This window comes from Sinocyclocheilus rhinocerous, unplaced genomic scaffold (assembly GCF_001515625.1).
Source record: "Sinocyclocheilus rhinocerous isolate Xijiao unplaced genomic scaffold, SAMN03320098_v1.1 scaffold208, whole genome shotgun sequence".
Lineage (NCBI taxonomy): Eukaryota > Metazoa > Chordata > Actinopteri > Cypriniformes > Cyprinidae > Sinocyclocheilus > Sinocyclocheilus rhinocerous.
In genome coordinates, this window is record NW_015650085.1 from 270,190 (window position 1) to 279,611 (window position 9,422).

General features: G+C 39.0%; 1 protein-coding gene across 1 annotated transcript in view; it reads right to left on the minus strand.

Moving 5' to 3' along the window:
* Positions 1-9,422, minus strand: part of LOC107711494 (ras association domain-containing protein 3-like) — a 40,731-nt gene that overhangs the window by 8,422 nt on the left and 22,887 nt on the right. The gene's annotated exons all lie outside the window — the stretch shown is intronic.

Below are 9,422 nucleotides of genomic sequence, written 5' to 3' on the forward strand. Positions count from 1 at the left end.
TTTGCATTGTGTGCACTGTTAATGAACATTACAGGGAATGACTCGCACTGTTTTCATACCTAGAAAACATCTACTTAAAGGCTAAACACCATTTTCAATTCCTAGGTTTATAATAAAGCCCTAAAGCTCTGAGAATAAACATATTTCTGTTACTTTGCTATTGTTGTATCAGTGATGTGCCACACTACTAGGCCTACACATTTTCAAAAACACTATATAATAATTGTATTATTCTTTCTACACTAGGTTCAGACTTGCATTACGATAACTGACAACACAACTAAATACCTCTAAATAAATAACTATAAAACCATATTTAAGTTTGTAATTCTCAGAGAGGGTTTTTCCCCATGCTGAATGTTAGCATGCTCTTCCTGTCTATAAACTGATCATTAAAGCAACGCCAATAAAAAGTATTACAAAAAACACAAAATCTACTTAAACTCACTAGTGAGACTAGTCAACTATCCTGAAGCATCTCAAGTTAGTATGGAAGAACTGTCCATTTGCTCATAAATCCATTCCTGTGCTACTTTTAGTAACATTTAGGGTTAGTAACATCCTTAACCTGACCTTAGCACACTTAAAGCTCTGAATGGGGCAATGCTAAACAGATTAACCCAGTAACAGCTGCTTAACTAGTGCATCAATTAGATATCTTATGGACAAGACTGTTTGGACAGGTGGCTTATATATTGAAGAGAAAATAAAGTTTGAATAAATAAATCTATGTCTATATTGTTCTCACAACCAACCGTATAAATGAGACCTTATGATAAGACAAATCTTCTATTACAGAGCTTAGTCTTTCCAGTACTTTGGATGTGCCAACTGTCACACCAACAGGGTCATTAGCTGAATTACTTCACCATCCTAACAAGCACTGATGCAAATGGAAAACAATACTCCCAGACTTTCCTATAAAGGATTCTGTCAAGTGTTCAGATCAGACCAATTAACTACAAGCCGAGAGCCCATTAAATCCCTGTTCACCACAATAAAAGCTAGTAAGAGCTTTGTAAACGAGGGGCCAAGAGCACCTCATCGGGGCCTGTTGAGATGTTGAGTGCATGTAAGGAATTGCAGCTCACCACATCAGCTTTGCCACCTATAGGTTCAGTGATGTGGCCTTCATCAGTTCTCTGAGGGTTCTCTGACACCATGAGCAATATGTAAAGAACTAAATCAGGAAGGACAGGTTTAACACGGATGCCTCTGCACAACGGAGCATGAAAAAAGGCAAAATAAACACCAGCCCGATGAGGTAATGCGACAGAAAAAGCAACTCTACCTCCCTTGCTGTGAGGGATTGTGTGTCCTCACTCTCATGTGGAGCAACACATTGAAAGAGGACATGGAACAAGAAGAACAGGTTAAATGTATCCTTGAGGTCCAACCAGACCGTCTCTACTTGTTGAGAGATCAATCAAGTGTATTTTGAAGGAAAATTTGTCAAAACATCAAAGGGAGAAAGTAAACTGCACTGTGTGGGCCCATGGTGTCCTTGGTGAGTGGATAAGCAAGACGGGAGGGTGTGGCGTGTGGTAATATCAGGGTTTTTGTTCCTCGTTTTGAGTCATGTGCTAGCCGAGTTCTGTCACACTTGGTGGTCATGACATACTCAACCTAAAGGGAGCAGGACGCATGAGGTGCGACCGGACTGGTTTTTCAGCTCTTGACTTGTGCGGATAAAGCACTTGATATAATTTGTGCTACTGAAAGATGAGTTAGACGAGCGTGACGATCAGACAAACACCAAAAGGTTCAGCAGACAAGACAATCGAAAGTCAACCTGCTTTTTATTTTAAGCGGAACGTTTGCAGGGGATTTCTGGGCACGCCTATAATGACTGCGAAACATTGTGCTTGCCAATGTACACTGATCTGCAAGCCTTAATAAAACACCCCCTTCTCATTTCCCGTACCCCCCACAGGACGTCCCTGGCCACCACACCTTTCCTCCCCAACACATTCCTCAGCTAATGGAGTTACTGCAGCGAGCAGTAGAAACGGTTGATATCCTTTTGCGAACCAAATGCTGTACTCCAGTGACTGGGTGATTGTCTGACAACTAAAGGCATAAAAATGACCTTTCTGTGAGGCTTCCTACTCAGCAGGACAGTGGGCAGACTAAACGGCATGATGTGATTCTAGTATAGTCAGAACTGCAGGGAGTTTTACAGAGCACAGGAAATCATGGCCAACAAGAATACAGGAATGGAAACCACCAAGCAACTTGTTGCAAGCTTGGTGAACACTCACGCCAAAGCTCATCAACTGGTCACATTACTGAAAACACTTCCTTCGTGTTGTGAAACAAAAATATCGTCATATTCTGGAATCTTCTGTTTTAACCTTTGGATTTAAAAGTTAAAGGGATAGGTCACCCAAAAATGAAAATTTCCCCATGATTTAGTCCCCGTCAAGCCATCCTAGGTTTATATGACTCCAAGCTTTATAATGGCAGTGAATGGGTGATATTCAATAGTCCAAAGTCCAATAAACTGCACCAATCCATAATAAAAAAGTGCTCCATATGGCTCCAGGGGGTTTTAATAAAGGCCTCCTGAAGCAAATCGATGCGTTTTTGTGAGAAAAATATCAAGCCATCCTAGGTGTATATGACATGTTGTATACTGAAACGAAGAATAACCTGTTTCGAAGCTCCCAACTGGTATTTTGGTACTTTCGCAAACAGCATAATTCTTGAGGTTATATATCCCTGCTCGTCTATGACTCATGGGATCTTTTATTATGAGAACTATAACATCACCTCACAAGGGAATGTACGCATATGCCTCATCACGCCAATCAGACATTGTCCTTCAACCCTCAATATTCTCCTAAACTTCCACCTACAAATTAGGTACAGTTTCATAACTCTGTTATGTCTGCAAGGAATGCCAAGGGAACAAGAAAAAGTACCGTTATGTATATTACGCAAGCCATGCGTGCTTAAACGGCACTAGGTGTGTGTGGAACATAGAAAAGACCTTTCATCTCCACTGTTGCTGTCCTCTACAGACAGGCCAACAATAACACAAGAGCCCCACAAGGACACTTGCAACCTGCTTTCATTGGAAAGCTTGACCGATGCCTTCCAGCAATTTCCACCCCGATGTCATAAAGCTCTGCTGGGATAGTCACTTGTGACTGACAGCTTGGTTTCAAAGAGTTTTCACCAAATAATTAGGACCATAGACCATATTTGTAGGTGCTTCACAATATTCTCAAAAACGTGTTTCTGTCTGACTTAGGATTTATGGGTAAGCTTCAAAGATTACTGATAACATAAGATAAGAGTTGAACCATAAAAACAGGGTGTGGTTTGTTTTGCTTGTAACTGAAGACAACTCTATACTGTAAAAAAAAGTCTGTTGCTTTTTCTTGGAAAGAAGACTCCTTAAGAAAATGAGGAACTTGAGCCCTTCACAAACCAAAAGGACTTGTCCTTCCTGCACAGTACCAAGCTGAATATGATCTGGGGCTGATTCAAGCAGAGAGGAAGTGGAGCTGTCTGACTCACCGCGGCGGCCCAATTGATCATAACAAACCTGTCAGGCCAGATGGGAGTACAATGTCTTCACTGATCTCAGAGACCAATGAAATATAACCTCACTGTATGACGTCGCAGGTCATAATTCTTAGGAAATCTGCCCACTCACCACAGCTGTGGGGAACTGTGAGAAAGAAAGAGGAAAAACTTTCAAACTTCGTGGCTGGTGCTCGAAGCACGAATTTGATTGATGAGATGCCACACAAAGCTGAAATATAAAATCACAAGCCAGAAAATATCCAGTGCCAAATCTGATATTCTCAGTAATAAATATAGGCCAAAGGGGAAGATACATGACGTCAAATAGGCCTCTGTTAGCCTGAAAGGCCTTCAGTGCTATGTCCAGCTCATTTGCAGTTGGAGAACAAACAACAAAGTCTTTCAAATTTATCATTAACAGGATGTCCTCTCTGCACAAGTTTGCTTGTGATAAAAATTAACCCAGAGTGTACAAGATCTGGCACAGTCATCTTATCATAACCTAGCAACAAAAACAAAAACAAAAAAACAGTAGGATTTTGCACCAAACATGTCATGAATCTAACACTAAAAGATCCTGATATAGATGGGAGGATAAGACGAATAAGGAACTTTGTTCACGGGGATATAGGATACATTTACTGCAGTGTTCAGCGATGATGTCATTCCAGAGGAGTGATGGCTTAGGAATGATTTCAAAGCAAGACATTGAGATCAGATGTGACACATGCCAGGTGCAGCCATGTGACCTGAGCACTCAGAGAACTTATCCGGTTTCAAACTTGCATGCCACATGTTTCAAACACCAAACTTTGCGCCTTATCTCTGCATGGGTGTTTTTTCTAGCGAACGATTTCATTCAAACAACTTGAAACAACAACATGAAAGTTATATATACAGACTGATGTAAACAGAGATGAAAGGACTAAGGCCATTTTATGTTTTTAAAATGATATAATGGAAGCTGCAACAAATATTTAACCCGATTAAGGTGCCTGAACAAAACTGCCAACAGTTAGATCTAATGAAATCCAGGAAGCGACAACACTCGAGGAAAGCTCTGGAGCTTGTTTCCTGATGGATCCATATCTCTAACAGGCTTGCCGCCTCTAACTGAAAAAAAAAATTAAATAACAAAAAAACAGATCTTTAACAGCACAGAGTTTATCTGAAATTAAAAAATTACCTATTTCATCATCACAACTGCAAATGGGCCAAACCTTAAACTAAAGAACCACTGTAGTTCTAATAGCACAAAGAACGTCAAGTTAATGCAAAGAGTGTTGTTTATATGCAGCAGAGGGGACTTTGAGACTAGATTTATTGCTCCAATTCAATGGCAATGTTGAGCAGAACACATTTCTTTAGCTTAAAGCTTAATTTTGCACAGATTCCAAACTTCAACAATTAACTCCCAAACCATGACATGTGCTCCCAATGTCAGTTGGAAAGTTTATTTGCTGACTAGGCTGAGGTTTTCTGTGACATTCAGCCGGTGAACCGTAACATGCGAGACCAAAAAACAACCACCTTCATCTGGCCTTATCTTCCTCTTTACTGTAATTACAGCTCTTCTCTGAGAAACTGCAACCAGATGCTCTACATGTGGATCCACATGAGTCTAACAGAGTCGTGACCACGAACAGTGAGAAGGAGAGAATGGGTTGTAATTGTACATGTCTGTAAATGTCAGAGACCTCTTAAACACACAAGCAATCAGATTGACAGGGGGTTTAATGGTTGGTAGTTCATGCACTGACATGGTATGCAACTACTTATGCTGGAAACTAGGTGTAGACTTTGGTTAGGTGCTGTAAAATATTTATATAATCAAAGGCAGCTTATTATAGACGACCGGAGACACACACACACCTGGACGATAATCAAATACTGCTCCATGACGCACAATGCTACTTTGTGGACTAATCAGATTAAATGGCAATGCTCTCTATAGAGCTGTGCTTGATGCCTGATGAAAACAAACATAGTGGCCTACTGGAGCCTTGTATTCTGATGCTTCCCTAAACAGTCAAAAATGTTGCTTCAGACCTCTGTGAGATTCTGCATTTGTTTTGATTTCTTAATAATTCACCTTTGTGTAATGCAAGATCTGTTCATGTAACAGTGACTTAATCAGCCATGACAGATGAACAAACACAGTGGAATTCTTTCCATTCTGTGATGCAAGGGCACAACACAAAACGTGAACTCAGACAAAACAGAAGTACAAAAAGAGAGTTTGCAGGGTATGAATGGAGCAACACGTGGCTTAACATGCTATGTCTGGAGAAAAGTTTGTTTTTCGCTCCACAATTGCAGTATAAACAGCATGTACGCTTCACAACACCTTCTCTAAACAGTTTCCCTCATGTGAAGTTCTGACACCACTAGCATTTATTATAGAACATGTCCAAGTCACATTTCATAAATTTAATTTTGCTAACTATTTACAGGACCAAAAAGATTATTTGCATAGTGATATTATTTAAGCACTTGACTGCCAAATTCTCAATACTAGATTACTTTACTAGATTACTCATTACAGTATTACTTAAAATTTTGTAATTCTCTAAATGATAATGATGATTCATATATTAGACTAATACAGTACTTTTAATTTTTAATTTTAGCATAAATTAAAGGCAGTGCAACAAATACTAGAATAATGTATTCTCTATTTTGAGGAGAAAATGTGTTTATTTGCTATTAAATAATGGCCCTAAAAAGTGGCTTTATTATTTATTTTATTGTATTTTATTTGAAAGCACAGTATATTTTTAATGAGTGAATTTTGCAGTGAAATCACATGCTTTTAACAAGTTCTGTGAGATTTACAAAGCCAGGCTTTACTCAAATCTAGTTATATCTAAATATCTGCTATAAATGGTCGGATTATTTATTATAAAACAGTCATTCTTTGCAATGTAATCCTTCTTTTAAATGCTAAGGCTTTTGGTGGTCTGTTCAAGAATTGTACATAACTGTGGAAAATATTTTACTAGTCTATAAATGTCTATTCTGGTTTGTTTGAAGAGATGGGCAGTGTGAAATAAACATTTAGTTTTAGTTCTGTGAATATTATCGTCTCCGGCACACATATTCTTCTCTTAGCTGCTCTGCCTGGATTTACAGCAAGTAGGCGTCTACGAAGGATTCGTATAAACTCAGACTGGAGTCAGCACAGGTTTGCTTTAACATCCTTGAGATTTAGTTTTATCTTTCTGAGTGCGGCTGACATGAAAGTATTCATCTAATGATCAGTGAGTGCATTAACTCTTGCAGCTACCAGATGCAATGCACATCATCAACGTGATTATCGGTCCACATAATTTGACCGATCACCTGATCCCTAATGATGAATTGACGCACTGACTCAAAGCGCTTCAGTATCTGACAGATGAAACATGCCAAGCAGAAATCTCAGGAAAACCTCTAAAAAATGGACGTGAAACTTTCACAAGAGTTCAGAGCTAAGTTTCTTTGTGCATTCAGTACCTGTGTTGGCAAAGCATGTGAATATTCAAGGCCATTGACGTCAAGCACAAACCATGCACACAACTGCAGTAATCTGCAGGTACAGTAGTGGCTTCTGTATTCACCCCCAACAGGCAATTTTGAGTTTTGCCTGTTTGTGTACAATCGCTAATTTAATTTCCGCTCAATCAGGCTCTGATTTATAAAAACAGCCTGCAGACTGTAGATAACGTCTGTCTCTCTTCAACACTGTCAGGACTTTCCCCCTACACTGTCCAAAAAAAGCAAATCTCTCTGAAAGCCAGGAAAACTGTTTCAGCAACTTCAACAACACAATTCACACGTTCTCTCCCAGTGTGAAGATTAACGGCTGCTTAAAAGGTTTGTTTACCCAAAAATTAAAAGTCTATCATAATTTACTCACCCTCAAGTTGTTCCAAACCTGTGTTTCTTCTTCTTCTTCACAAAAGAAAATATTTTGAAGAATGTTGGTAAACAGTTGACGGTAGCCATTGAAACTCAATGCGAGTAAATGATGACCATTTCCATTTTTGGGTGAACTATCCCTTTAAAGGAAGGTGAATGCAGTTGTTGCTTTGCTAAAAAGCCTAAATGTTTAAAGTGCACCTGTACTGCATTCTGAAATTAAAATGAAATAAATTAAATGATGCAACAAAATAAACAGTAATGATTTTACGCCAATAATCTGAGCCATTATGGTCTAAATGTTTCTCTCTATGAACTGAGCGCTGTATCTCACACAAACCCCCATGATCCTGCTGTTTTGCATGCCTGCCCCAGCAGCTGTTTCCCAGGGTCAGCGCATTTGTGGCATGCAAGAGATGACAAAACAGATGAAGTACAGGGCATTTCTGCTCGCTTAAATGTTGCACACACCTTTTGTAGACTCTACGTGTCTATTTGTATCTTGCACATACTTTGAAGTGCCCTTCTGAGAAAAGCCAGATTTTGGGTTAGCTTTGCTGATGATGAAATAGTTTGGAGGGAGTGGGGGGCATCTTTGTCAGAATGAAGTAACAGGAAGTGAGCTATAGCAATGTGCCTGGCTGTTTAAGGAACTGACTCATTGCTTTTTGAGCAATTCATTCTACAGCTGCTACTTTACACGATGGATGGTCATTTCACACCACATGTGCAGCGAACACATTATAAAAGTTTGGAATTTGATATGTCAAGACTTAATAATGGCTACAGACTCAAAAAATATAGCTGTGTTGCTTTCTACAGACTATAGAGTCAGTTACATTCTAAAAGGTAAAGTATAGTATAAATAGTATAACACTTGCTGCAATGCATCCTGGGATTGCCTTCTCTGTAAAGGCAGCCGGTATATTATGCCTTAAAATGCTGCCTATGAAGGCAGCTCACTAGGTTTTGGAACAGAGCCCTAGAAACCCACTAAAACAATCTGCAACAATTTCCCCCTGGAAAATGGAAGTCACATGGCAACATTAACTTTGTGAAAAAGTCTCTCCACTGACATTTTTCTCACAATCGGGTAATTGACAGAACTGTTGGGGTGATACTGTGTATATTTTCTCTTTGAGCCCCCCTTACTGTCACACATGACTGTGTAGAGGCCATATTCAAATCACATGTGGTCAGTCACACTGGTTAGTTTTATTAGTGACTGAGACAGGCGATAAAACTGTGAAATTATGAGCAGTTGTCTTTGATATGGGCATGCTGATGTCAGCCAATTGAAAAAGTTACTGAACAAAACAGCTTTCATGAGCTGAGACTGGCCTACTTCAACAAACTTCCAAGCCATTATGGCATGACGTAATGCTTTTAAACAAACCAGAAGTCACATACAATCAAATAACACCTTAAATAAAGATAATATGCATAATAAAACAAAACAAACTAGTGTTGAGTGTGCAATACTATGCTAAATCCATTACACAGCCTATATAAGATGGCCATGTGGCCAAAGCAAAATTGAGTGTAGAATCATCTTATGTCCATTCACTGTTTTAAACCGCACTTCCTCAATACAGTCTGACACAAAAGAGGCATTATCTTAAGGTCATAAATATCAAGGACATGCCTGATGAAATAGCTGACTCATACTGTGACATTCACATATGCAACGAATTAAATAACATATGCAGTATGTCATGCTTATGTTAATTATTGTTCAAAACACTATGAATCATAAGCTCGAAGAGTTTTATCAACATTTTAAAAGGAACAGCTGATCCCCCCTGCATACCAATATACACTATGTAGTTAATAGCCTTCATATGTATAGCCTATGTATTGACAGATTGTAAATCTGAAACAGAAACTACAACACATGGTTGTGCCATTGTAGCAATATGGCACGAAGGCTTCCCAAACAAACAAACAAACAAACAAACAAAATAATAAACTGAAAAAAAAAAAAAAAT